Here is a 12127-nt window from a genome sequence, read left to right on the forward strand (position 1 = left end):
TTTTGTAGTTCAGAGAACTGAATCAGAGAGAGATTTGAAAACTTGCCTTAGATCACATAGCCAGTTAATGGTAAAGACAGGATTCAAGTCTATGCTATTGGGCGACAGCGTCTATTCACGCTCTTTTTGATGCTGCCTCCCTTGCATGTCTAATGCTCTGGTGTCTAGAATTGAGGGTATGTTGTCTCGCCAGCCCTTCCTGATTTATTCAGTTAGTCTTGCTGGTGAATTTTACTGTTATTGGAGTAAGCTCTCATGTCAGACAAATAGCATCTTAGGTCTTGAAGAGACCGGGAACTTTAATATCATCAAGGTGCTAAATTCTACTTCTGGAGGTAACGAAATATTCCAAACGACACCGCACAGGCTCACAGCATTAAAGCATCCATCTGTAAAATATGGGCCACCATCCCTGTGAAGCCAATGAAGGTTTTTCACTTGGATGCTTCCTGTGCTGGAAGCAGATTGCTTTATGGCATGGTTGTAGTGCGTGCCCAGTAGGAAAATGAGAATAATGACTATTTCCCTATTAAACACACACACACACACAAAGCAAATACACATATAGACACAATAAAGCACTCCTCTTCTGTCTTCCTTGACCATGCTATCACTATTCTGTCTCCTTCCTTTGATGTGTTGAGACAGTTGTTTGCATTCCCTGTCCTCCATTTTTTATTTACTTCTGTTTTCTCTTAAGCATTCTCCAGTCGTTACCAATCTCTGAAATTACTCTTCTGATGGATATTAATGGTCACTACTTTGCTGAATCTAATGATTAATTCTTAGCCCATCTAAACTGGCCTATGAATAGTTTGAGTATACATGCTGTATTTTTCCTGGGGCAAACCTGTTTGTGTCTATTGTCCTGTTTGAATTATTTATAACTGCTGTTTTACTCTCCACTACATCCAGATTTGGGTAATAAATTCTAAGGTCACTGTAACTCTTAGTACTATATGACCCAATCACTCCGTGAAACACTTTTTGCACTTTCTCCCCTGTTATCACATGCCTTGTTTCTTCCTCTTGCCTTTTTGTCTTCTCCTTCTTAATCTTTGCTAATTGTTCTTCACGTTACTCACTCCATATATTTAAACACCCTAGGACTCAAGAGTCGGAACACCTGAGTCCTAGCTTTCTGTATAACCTTTCCCCCTAGATAATCACATTTAATTTTGTGACTTTATGTATGATGATCACTCCCGAGTTTCCATCTTTAATCCAAGCCCCCTTTTTTATAATTATATTCTTATGCCTAATATAATTATTAGCAATCAACATATCCAGCTAATCTGAAATGTAGTATGTCAAAAGAAAATGCTATTGCCAACCCACAGATAATCCTTACCAACCTGACCTCTGCATATCTGTTTATTTAATGACAATTTCATTTTTTTTTTCCAGTTCTTAGGCTGTAGTTAGGGTTCTCCAGAGGGACAGAACCAATAGGATATATGTATATGTAAAAGGGAGACGATTAGGGAGAATTGGCTCAAACATTTATAAGACAAGGCAGGATAAGCCATCTGCAAGCTTGGGAAAGAGAGAAGCCAGTAGTGGCTCAGTGCAAATTTGAAAGCCTCAAAACCGGAAGCCAGCACTGTCTGTGGTTGAAGGCCCAAGAGCCCCCTGGGAAGCTGCTGATACAAGCCCCAGAGTCCAGGGCCCAAAGAACCTGGTGTCTGATATCCGAGGGCAGGAAGAGCAGAAGTAAGCATTCAGCACAGGGAGAACAAAGAGAGCAAGAAAACTAGGCAAGCAAACAACCCACCTTTGTCCGCCTTGCTTTTTTCTAGCCATGCTGGCAGTGATTGGATGGTGCCCACCCTCACTGAAGGTACATCTTCCTCTGCTAATCCACTGACTCAAAGTCAGTCTTTCCTGGCAACACCATCGCAAACACACACAGAAGCAATACTTAACTAGCTATCTAGGCATCCCTCAATCCAATCAAGTTGACATCTAATATTAACCATCACACAGGCTATAAATCTTTCAGTCAAACTGTAATACTCTTTTTTTCCCCATCGTATACAATGTCAAATCCTCTGTCAGAAAAAAAATTTCTCATTATTTGCTATGAAATGCCTAACAATGTCTTATCTGGGCCCATTGTCTCTTCTGTTTAAATGAACATGTGTTATATGATCTCAGGAGATTGATGTTCAGTCACAAAAAATCATCATGAATATTCCTGTATTTTAAATAATAAAACACAGTCATGTACTGCATAATGAAATTTAGATGTGAGCCATATATGTGACAGGTCACATATGCGATGGTGTTACCATGAGATAACAGCATTGCTAAATATCTATTGCCTAGTGATGTAGGCTTTGTAATGTCATAGTGCAGTTATTTTGGTTTTTAAAGAAATGTACTGTAGCCTACCTGTACAGTGCTTTAAAGTCTACAATAATTTCCTAGTCCTTCACATTTACTTACCACTCACCCACTTACTCACTCACCCAGAGCAATTTTCAGTCTTTCAATCTGCATCATAGTAAATTCTCTGCACGGGTTACCTTTTGTTTTTTATCTTTTATACCCTATTTTTGCTACACCATTTCTATGTTTAGATATGTTTGGAGACAAACATACTTACCATTGCATTACAGTTGTCTACAATATTCAGTACAGTAATGTGCTGTACAGATTTATAGGCTAGAGCAAGAGGATACGCCATGAATCTCGGTGTGCGGTAGGCTATGCCATCTAAGTTGTGTGATGTACTCTGTGATGTTCACACAATGACAAAATAGCCGAACAAAGCATTTTTCAGAAAGTATCTTTAGGCACCACATGACTCTGAAGCCACATTCTGTGAAAAATAGCCACATCCATGAGATCAACCCCAGATTACTGCATAGACCAAAGCCTAATAACCCCACAATGTGACTCCAGTACAATGGGCTGACAGATTTTTTGAATGATCAATAGTTAGGTCACTCTGACTGTGAAATAATTTGACCCTGACTTCTGCTTACCCTTTAGTGGAATCAGAAGGATGAAGTGCCTTAAGCACCCAAGAATAAATCACCAATGCTAAATCTGTTATGTAAACTTTTAAAGCTCTCTTTAACTCACTTTTAACCAGGTACACCTGTCACTTTATTATCTGAACGATTTGTTTTCCTTGGCCATGCTTTGCTATAATTATTTTTAATAGCTAAATTCTTAGGTGACTCAGTAGCATCTTCTACATCACAACTTCAACAAGTTATTTTCATCTATATCCAAATTCTTTCCTACTGCTTTTATGTAAACTCCTCCATCTGCCCCTATTATATATAAAATATCAACAAATAACTTTGACCCTAATTTGGTTTCTTCTTTTCCTTCCTCTTCCTCTTTTTTCTATCTTTTTTATTGTGACTGTTTCCTGGAAACAAAGATGATTGAGAAAAAAAAGATTAATATTTTTCTGTATTAAACAAGGTTCTATTCTTGGTTTCTGGGAGCAGAGGCAGAGAGGGCTAAGAGCTGGGTCAATTCAGGGCTTCCCACTGAAGGAGAGAAGAAGGGAAAGTATGAAGCAGACCTAAGCTAGGATTTATCGTCATACTTATTACAAAACTTCAAACAAGAACCTTTGGGACAAGTCTTCATTGACTTATTCATTTGCTATAAATCTGTTAAAGATTTGTCACCATTGGCTATCAATTCATTTACTCTTTTCTCATTTAGCTAAAATGTTTATACTTTATACTCTTGGGAAAATTAAACGCATATGTGGACCGTTTGTCAACTTCTTTTAACCGTTATGTAAAAATTATATATATGTGTGTATACACATGCATTCACACACACATATAGATATATATTGTGATGGTTAATATTGAGTGTCAACTTGATTGAACTGAGGGATACAAAGTATTGTTCCTGGGTGTGTCTGTGAGGGTGTTGCCAAAGGAGATTAATATTTGAGTCAGCGGACTGGACAGGTAGACCCACCCTCAATCTGAGCGGGCACCATCTAATCAGCTGCCAGCATGGCTAGAATAACGCAGGCGGGAGAAGATAAGTCTCAGAGACTTTCTGAGTCTTCTGGCCTTCATCTTTATCCCATGCTGGATGCTTTCTGCCCTCGAATATCAAACTCAAAGTTCTTCAGCTTTTGGAGCCTTGGACTTACACCAGTGATTTGCCAGGGGCTCTTGGGCCTTTGGCCACAGACTGAAGGCTGCTTTGTCAGTTCTTTAGTTTTGAGATCTGGGGACTCCTACTGGTTCGCCGCTGGCTTCCTGGCTCCTCAACTTGCAGACGGCCTGCTGTGGGACTTTACCTTGTGACAGTCAGTTCTTTTGAATAAACTCCCTTTCATATGTATATATATTCTATTAGTTCTATCCTTCTAGAGAACCTTGACTAATACATATATTTTGGCTGTGCGGCGGGGGGGGGGGGGGGGGGGGGGGGGAAGGCTTACAAATTAGAACCTGAGGCAAGAATTATTCTGAGTAGTTCAGCTCTGCTAGAGTTTGTATACTTCTCTGATCAAAATCAGTTAACTATAGTGTTCATACCCACCTGCCATAGAAGGCTGTGTGATGAATATCTGTTGTTATCGACTGGTGTTTTTCTCCTAGAACTCTCAGGTCAAACCTGAAGTAGTTTCTCTGGATGGCTCTTTCACTCATACACCGTCCTCCCTTAAGATAAATTTTCTTTATTTCTTTGATATTTCCAAAGACGTGACAGTAACCAAGGATTACATAAGAGCCCTTTCAGAAGAGTATCCAGGGATATTGGCTAAATTAATCTCTAATATTTAAAATTCAAACTCAACATAATTTCATTGCCTGAGTTCAAGAAATATTAAAGAGTAGGTCATTTTTACCCCAGTAAATATATGCAGGAGAAAATGAAGGTACAGTTTGAGTGGAGATATTTATTGCGTTTATTAGCTATTAAAAAACCTACTGAAGTTAAATAAGATACCTGGTATTTTGGAATAATGTACATAGAACTGTGTGTAATTAATTCAGTATGTAGTCATTACTTTATTTAGTAGACATTTATTGATGCCTTCTTGATGCTAAATTTAGCGCTAGGTTTGGTATGCAGTGATAAAACTGTTCCTGTTACCGTGGAAGGTATCAGAGTTATGAGCAGCATATCCATACAGGTCTGCAGCATATCCATACAGGTCTGCAGCATCTTCAGTTCTTGCCTCCTCAGAAGAAAGAATTCAACTGAGGGGCGTAAAGCAGAAGAAGAGACCAAAGCTAGTTTCAGAGCAGGAGTGGAAGTTTGTTTTAAAAGGCTTTGGAACAGGAAAGAAAGGAAAATTCACTTGAAAGAGACCCAAGTGAGCACCTGAATGTAAAGTGTGGTGTGTAACCACGATTCTAGGACTTTATAGGCTTCTGTCTTGCACCCTTTTCCCATGATTCTTCCAGTAGAGTGGGCTGCCTGCATGAACAGTGCCCTCCTCACCCTTGGGAAGTGAGCATGCGCAGTGCGTTTAGGAAGCTGTACACTTGCCCATCTGAGGCTTTCTTCCCTTTTCTGGTGCAGTGTCCCTGGAGGATCCTACTTTGCCATGTTGTCTCTTAACACATATGTCCGAGAAGTTGCTTCTCCCTGGCATCTGCGTTCAATTAACACTTTAATGTTAACAGCTGTGGAACATCAGGAGATTGTCTCTGCCTGGCACCCTGGCACTTTGTGCGGAATTATCATTTTTAGAGAGCGAGTATGATAATTGTTGATCCATCATATGATATTCCTAGTGGGTGGGGAGAAGAGCCCTCTCCTACCCTGCTCTTGCCTATCTAACTACCTGTAACATTCCTACCTTCAAGGAGTCTGGAAACAAATGCTTTTCTATTAGCATTTTATTGTTGAACTCAGTGGTCACTGGGACTCCTCAGTTTTCTTGCTACTCATTACCCCTCCCTTAATATGAAAATTTATCTCAGTTGTTTCTGGATATTAATTAGTAACATCCGTTAAATATGACTTCCAGGATTTCCAAACATTGAACTATGGCACTAGTTAAAATAGGATTAACTTTATCAAAAGAATTTTCACTCCAAATATCGGAAAATAATCACAAAACAGGAACGCATGCCCATGATGAAAATAATTGAAAATGCTTATAATGCAAATGCAGATTGCTTCTCCCTTTGTCCTTGTCTCTCTCCTTTCAACTTTATTCTTTTTAACGTATGTGTCTACCGCATTTCCCTGGTGAACGGCAATCTCTCATTTTGTACAGAGGATGTGTAAAGGACTGTTGAGAGAAAGCAGAAATTAATAGCATAGAAAACAATTGTAAAACTTCTCCTGGTCATAGCTGGAATTAAAAAAAAAATCTTAGTGGAAACCATAATATCTTCCTGTTGTATTCTCTAAAATTTTGACTTTCCCCATGATTTAATTACCAGTGCATTCAGTTGGACAATTATAATTTGATATGAGACGGTGAATTTCAGCACCAAATGATGTGACATTAAGAATCTATGGTGGAATCTCCAAAACATACTTTTCTGTTTTTGGGAGGGGGAAAAATATTCTTTTCCATAGTTGAGACTCAAACAGCCCATACAACTGCTTTCCAGGTTCCTCGAGCTGTACTTTATTTTGCCAGCTCCTCTTTGGAAAACTCCCTGTTTTACTGAGTTAAAGCTCAAAAGTCTTTGTGTACCTTCAACTACCATCTATGAGTCAGTCCTGTTCCTTGCCTAGTCACTTAACAAACACCTTTCTTTTTACTCTTCAATGGAAGATGAGTAGGTAGGCAGAATGGTCTTTCCTCCTAACAGAAAATAAGCTAAATATAAGATTGGGTGGAGAGAAGGGGCACTGAGATCATTGTGCCTCTGTAGACATCTATTCAAACCGGTCTCACCAACACCCGTTAGGCATTACCGTAGATGACAATTCGCCATTGAACAGCAGACAATTGCTGGATCAGGTGACTTGTTGTAAGGAGTCCTTTTTTCCCCACCTCACTTACTTAAAAATGAATCTCATTATAATGGAAATGGACTGCTTGAACGAACTCCAATTGCATCTAGTCTCCAAAAATCATTTTATAGCTGCTTTGAGTCTGGTCATTTTAAAGCAAAACTCCAGATAAATTTCTCAATCCATCTCCATAAAATAACTAGTGATTATTAAGATTAAAGGGCTAATTATTTCTAATAACTCTTCATCTCATAGAATCATAAAATTATACCTCTCTTGGGTATTTAAAATGTATTGGGCATGTTTTAATAATTATAAATATACCCCTGCCATTTTCTTCATCTTGAAGAAAATCTCTCCAGAGAGCACTTATTTATTTCTTATAATCAAATCTGCAAAGAATGTGTTTAGGAAACATTAAAACAAGCCTAATAGAGTGGAAATACATTTTATTTTCAATTTATATGATAACATTAATAGCATCGATGAGGGAAAAAATGAAGTAGAAAGAAAGTCATCCTTAATGAAGTTCTAAAATCTTGGGTTTCCTGTAAATTTTATCTGAAGAATGAATAAAGCAGAATCCATGAAGCAAAGATCCCAAACTGTACTTTCACTGACACTTTAGTAACTAGTATCTGCTCTGGTAAGCATTTTCTCTTCTTGCTCCAACTTTATTTCCATTCTTCTCTTGATCCTCCTCTTCCTTTATTTATTTTATCTTGAGACTAGCCCATGCTTCATCTCCTTTCTATGTAAAATAACGTTCTTTTCCACAAAATCAGATAGAAGTTCTGGATAGATAGATAAATAAATAGATAGATTGATCAGTCGATCGATCGATAGATAGGTAGATAGATATACAATAGTCCAGGGCATTGGGACTTTCATTTTGGAGAGGGTTAGATCACTTTGCTGTGGGACATCATGTCAAATCTCAAGTGAGGCAGGAGAATAGGGTCTGGAGGCAGGGAACTTAAGGCCAATGAACACAAACTTTCTAAAGCTAAACCAGAAAGAAAAAACCCATCTTCCCATCTCAAATAACAAAAGATCAGAGGCTACTCACCCTACAACCCTCCTCCTTCCACCATGTCTCAGATGGAAAGGGAGAGTGCCTTTGACTGGCCATTGGCCAAGCAGAGACCATCCCTTTATCTGCCTGGAGTACCATTTCACCTCAGCGTTTAATTAGTCACAGACCAAATCCTTCATCCAGATAATGAGTAGCCAATAAGAACTTCAAAAGGAGTACTTAAATCCCAGGAGACTTTGCAACTTGGCCCCTGCCACTTGCTCTGGCCCACTGCCATCCTGTGGAGTGCTTTTTCGCTTTAATAAATCCTGCTTTTGCTGCTTCATACCTGCATTTCATTCCTCTGCTATTTCGTGTGTTTTCTTCTATCCTTCGTTCAAAATGCCAAGGGCCTGTACGACTTCTAGTGAAGACCCTCCACTGGTAACACAAGGACCTAGAGATTTGTAATCAAAGTAATAAATTCTCTTTGTCCTTGAGGCACTAGACTCACCTTGAGTTTTTCTTAGATTAGTTTCATCTCTCGGAGTTGGCAGCAAACAAAACAGCCCTAGTACCAAGTAGAGTGATGCCGAGTCTCCCTCTGTTTGGGGGAGGCAATGAGGGTTAGTATTCTACTGCATAGTTAGGTCAGGACAAATTGGCACCAGGCACCATCGATTGGGTGAGAGAAATCTCATCATCAAGGAAAAACATAACAGTCTAACAACGGCTTTTATTAATAATGTAGTTCTCATGTCTTTAACCCTCATCTCACATGGATGATCTTTTACACTGTGGAATGTCATGGTTAATGAGCTTTTTTAAGTGAAAAATACTAAATTAGAAAAGCATTCTGCCTTCTATTAAAAAATCATCAAAGCCCAAGTTCCTGCCTTGGCAATTAAACTCTAATACAGAATATTCATTATGGTACAATTCCTTCATCACCTGTGCCTATGAGTCTATGAATATCTGTTGATACTCAGGAGTTGGTTCATTATAGTAATCTTATATTAAAATAACACCTTCTATCCAAGGAATCACTAAGCATGGTAAAAACTGTAGCCCATCACTATTCATGAATCTTTAGAGCTCTGCCTGAGATGAACCTGGAGATCAATTACTATGAGTTTCAACTCATTAAGGATTTGTTTTAATAATCACTTACTGTAAAAATAAAATAAAAGAAACAATGAAATAATTCTTATTAAGTCACATGTGTATCTGCAGGATATCATTATCCCCTCCACTTGAAAACATTATGCTCTGAATAGAATAACATGATGATGGAAAAACGCAACAAGAATAGCATAAAGTCATAATTAATTGGAATACTTATGTATTCAAGGGCCTTGTTTTGTAGACAGTTAATTTATAAATTATCCATCAATTGTTTAATGTACACGTGTCTAGTTTTACCACCATGCTGTGAGATCTTTGAAGTAAATTTTCAGGCTCTCTGTGTTTGAAAATCTCCAAGAATGTCCAGAACCTAATACAAATGCAAATCTCGCTTCTTCACTAACCCAAAGATAAATGTGAAGTCAGAATTAAGGTGAAAAAAATAGATTGACATAAAATGTATGCAGAAATAATAGAAGATGATGCTTATGAATAGGCTGGAATGATAGAAAGGAATAGAGTCGGTAAAAACAGGGCAATCTGGTGATAATTAAATTTTCAATTATTTTTAGAATAAACATTAGTAGTTTATGCCTTTCAAATAATTTGCCACTTCATGTAATTTGTCACACTACAGATATCCATTTGTTTGTAATATTCCCTTATTCCTTCAGTATGTGTAAAATCTGTTATTTTTTGTATTGGTGATTTTTACATTTAATTGATTTTTAATCAATAAGTATTGATTATATTTACATTTTGCAATTTGTCTCATGTATTCTTTTTTCCCTTCTCTTCCAGTTTTTTGTTGTATTGACTATAGTGTTTGTTTTTTAATTATTTAATTTTAACTCCACAATTTGTTTTTTTATTCATATTATGTGCATACTTACACACTCACCTTCATACATATACACACAACACACACAAACTTTTAGTACTGACTCTAGAGTATACAAAAGTACACCACGGTTTTAACTTGTCGAAGTCTGTAGCCAAATATATTATGCATTTTTCTTTATAATGTAAGATACATTAGACATTTCACCACACATTGTTAATACTATTATCTTTTAAGAGGTTGATAAACTGAGAAAAATATTTTATATTTATCTGTGCACTTAGTATTTTCAGTGTTATTTATTTGTGTAGATTCAATGTATACCTGTTATTATTTTTCTTCTGTGTCAAGAACTTCATTTAACATTTCTTGTAGAGCAAGCTTGCTGGCAACAGTTTTTTCCAGCCTTTTTTTTTCTTTACGAATTTTACTGTTTGTTTATTTTGAAAAGTATTTAAACTTTTTACGAAATATGTCAAATTTGGTTGACATATTTTATTTTGTTTTGTTACTCCATCTGCATATTACAAATGTCTTCTTGGTTTAAATCATTTTGGAAGAAATTCTATCATTCTTACAGTCATTTGTACATAATGCTTCATTTTTAATCTAGCTGTCTAAAGAGTTTCTCATATTAACTTTTGTCAATTAGATGATGAGTTTTCTTGGCATATTTTTGTTTGATTTTATTTTGCTTGTGGTTTATTTTATCCTTTAGATTGAGACTAGTGATTAGTGATTAGCTAATCATAGTAATTAGCAAACACTTTTTGTAATGGACAAAATAGTAATTATTCTGGGTTTTATAGGTACATCATGTGTCTGTACACAAAAAAGTGTACATTTTTCTTTCCAACAAAAGAAGTGTGAAGTTGATTTATAGCTAAAAAGCCATACACAATAGGCTTCACATTGAATTTAGCCAGCAGTTAGCACTGTGTCAATCCTTGGCTTATCATGTTCATCACAAAATAGCCATTGTTTCTACAAGTATTTTTACTGTTTTCCTCAGTTCTCTAGTTCCTGTATTTCATGTGTATTATGATACAGGCTATTGTCTCAAGAGTTACTAATGCTTGGATCATTTTCTTTTATTTCATTTTTCATCTGTGATTTCTGTGATTAATTTTTATGCATTCTACTGATGTATCTTGAATTTCTTAAAAAATAAACTTTCTTTTTCTTTCTTTTTTTTTTCTTGAGATAGAGTCTGGTTCTTTGCCCCAGGCTGGAGTGCAGTGGTGTGATCTTGGCTCACTGCAACCTCTGCCTCCCAGGTCCTGGTTCAAGCAATTGTCCTACCTCAGCCTCCCAAATAACTGCTATTACAGGCCTGAGCCACCATGCCCAGCTAATTTTCATATTTTTTAGTAGAGACAGGGTTTCACCATGTTGGCCAGTCTGGTCTTGAATTCCTGACCTTGTGATCTGCTTGCCTTGGCCTCCCAAAGTACTGGGACTACAGGCGTGAGCCACCCTGCCAGAAAAATAAACTTTCTTTACTTGCCCTTGGTGTCTTGGGAAAATTTAAAAAATAAAAAATAAAACAAAAAGAATCACTTTCCTCTATATAGTTAACCTTCTGTTGTCTCAATATATAATCTCAATTAATATATATATTTACATATAAATTTACACACACACGTGTGTGTGTGTGTGTGTGTGTGTATATATATATTTTTTTGAGACAGAGTCTCACTCTGTCATCCAGGGTGAAGTGCAATGGTGTGATCTCGGCTCACTGCAACTTTTGCCTCCCAGGTTGAAGCAATTCTCCTGTCTCAGCATCCCAAGTAGCTGGGACTACAGGAGCCTGCCACCACGCCCACCTAACTTTTTTGTATTTTTAGTAGAGAAGGGATTTCATTGCTTCAATTAATGTATTTTAAAGTTGTTTATTTAATTTATTCCATGAAAAATTTTAGTTTGAACTTCTTTTTTCTTCTATTCAGTCTTTTTTTTAAATATATATATACTTTAAGTTCTGGGGTACATGTGCAGATCATGCAAGCTTGTTAATAGGCATACAAGTGCCATGGTGGTGGTGTGCTGTATCCATTGCCCCGTCATCTACCTTAGGTATTTCTCCTAATGCTATCCCTCCCCAATCCCCCCAGCCCCTGCTATTCCTCTCCTAGACCACTGGGCAATGTTGCCTTCCCTGTGTCCGTGTGTTCTCATTGTTCAATACCCACTTGTAAGTGAGGACATGCAGTGTTTGGTTTTTT

Source organism: Aotus nancymaae, unplaced genomic scaffold (genome assembly GCF_030222135.1).
Source record: "Aotus nancymaae isolate 86718 unplaced genomic scaffold, 86718_ANA_hifiasm-v0.15.2.pri h1tg000010l, whole genome shotgun sequence".
NCBI lineage: Eukaryota > Metazoa > Chordata > Mammalia > Primates > Aotidae > Aotus > Aotus nancymaae.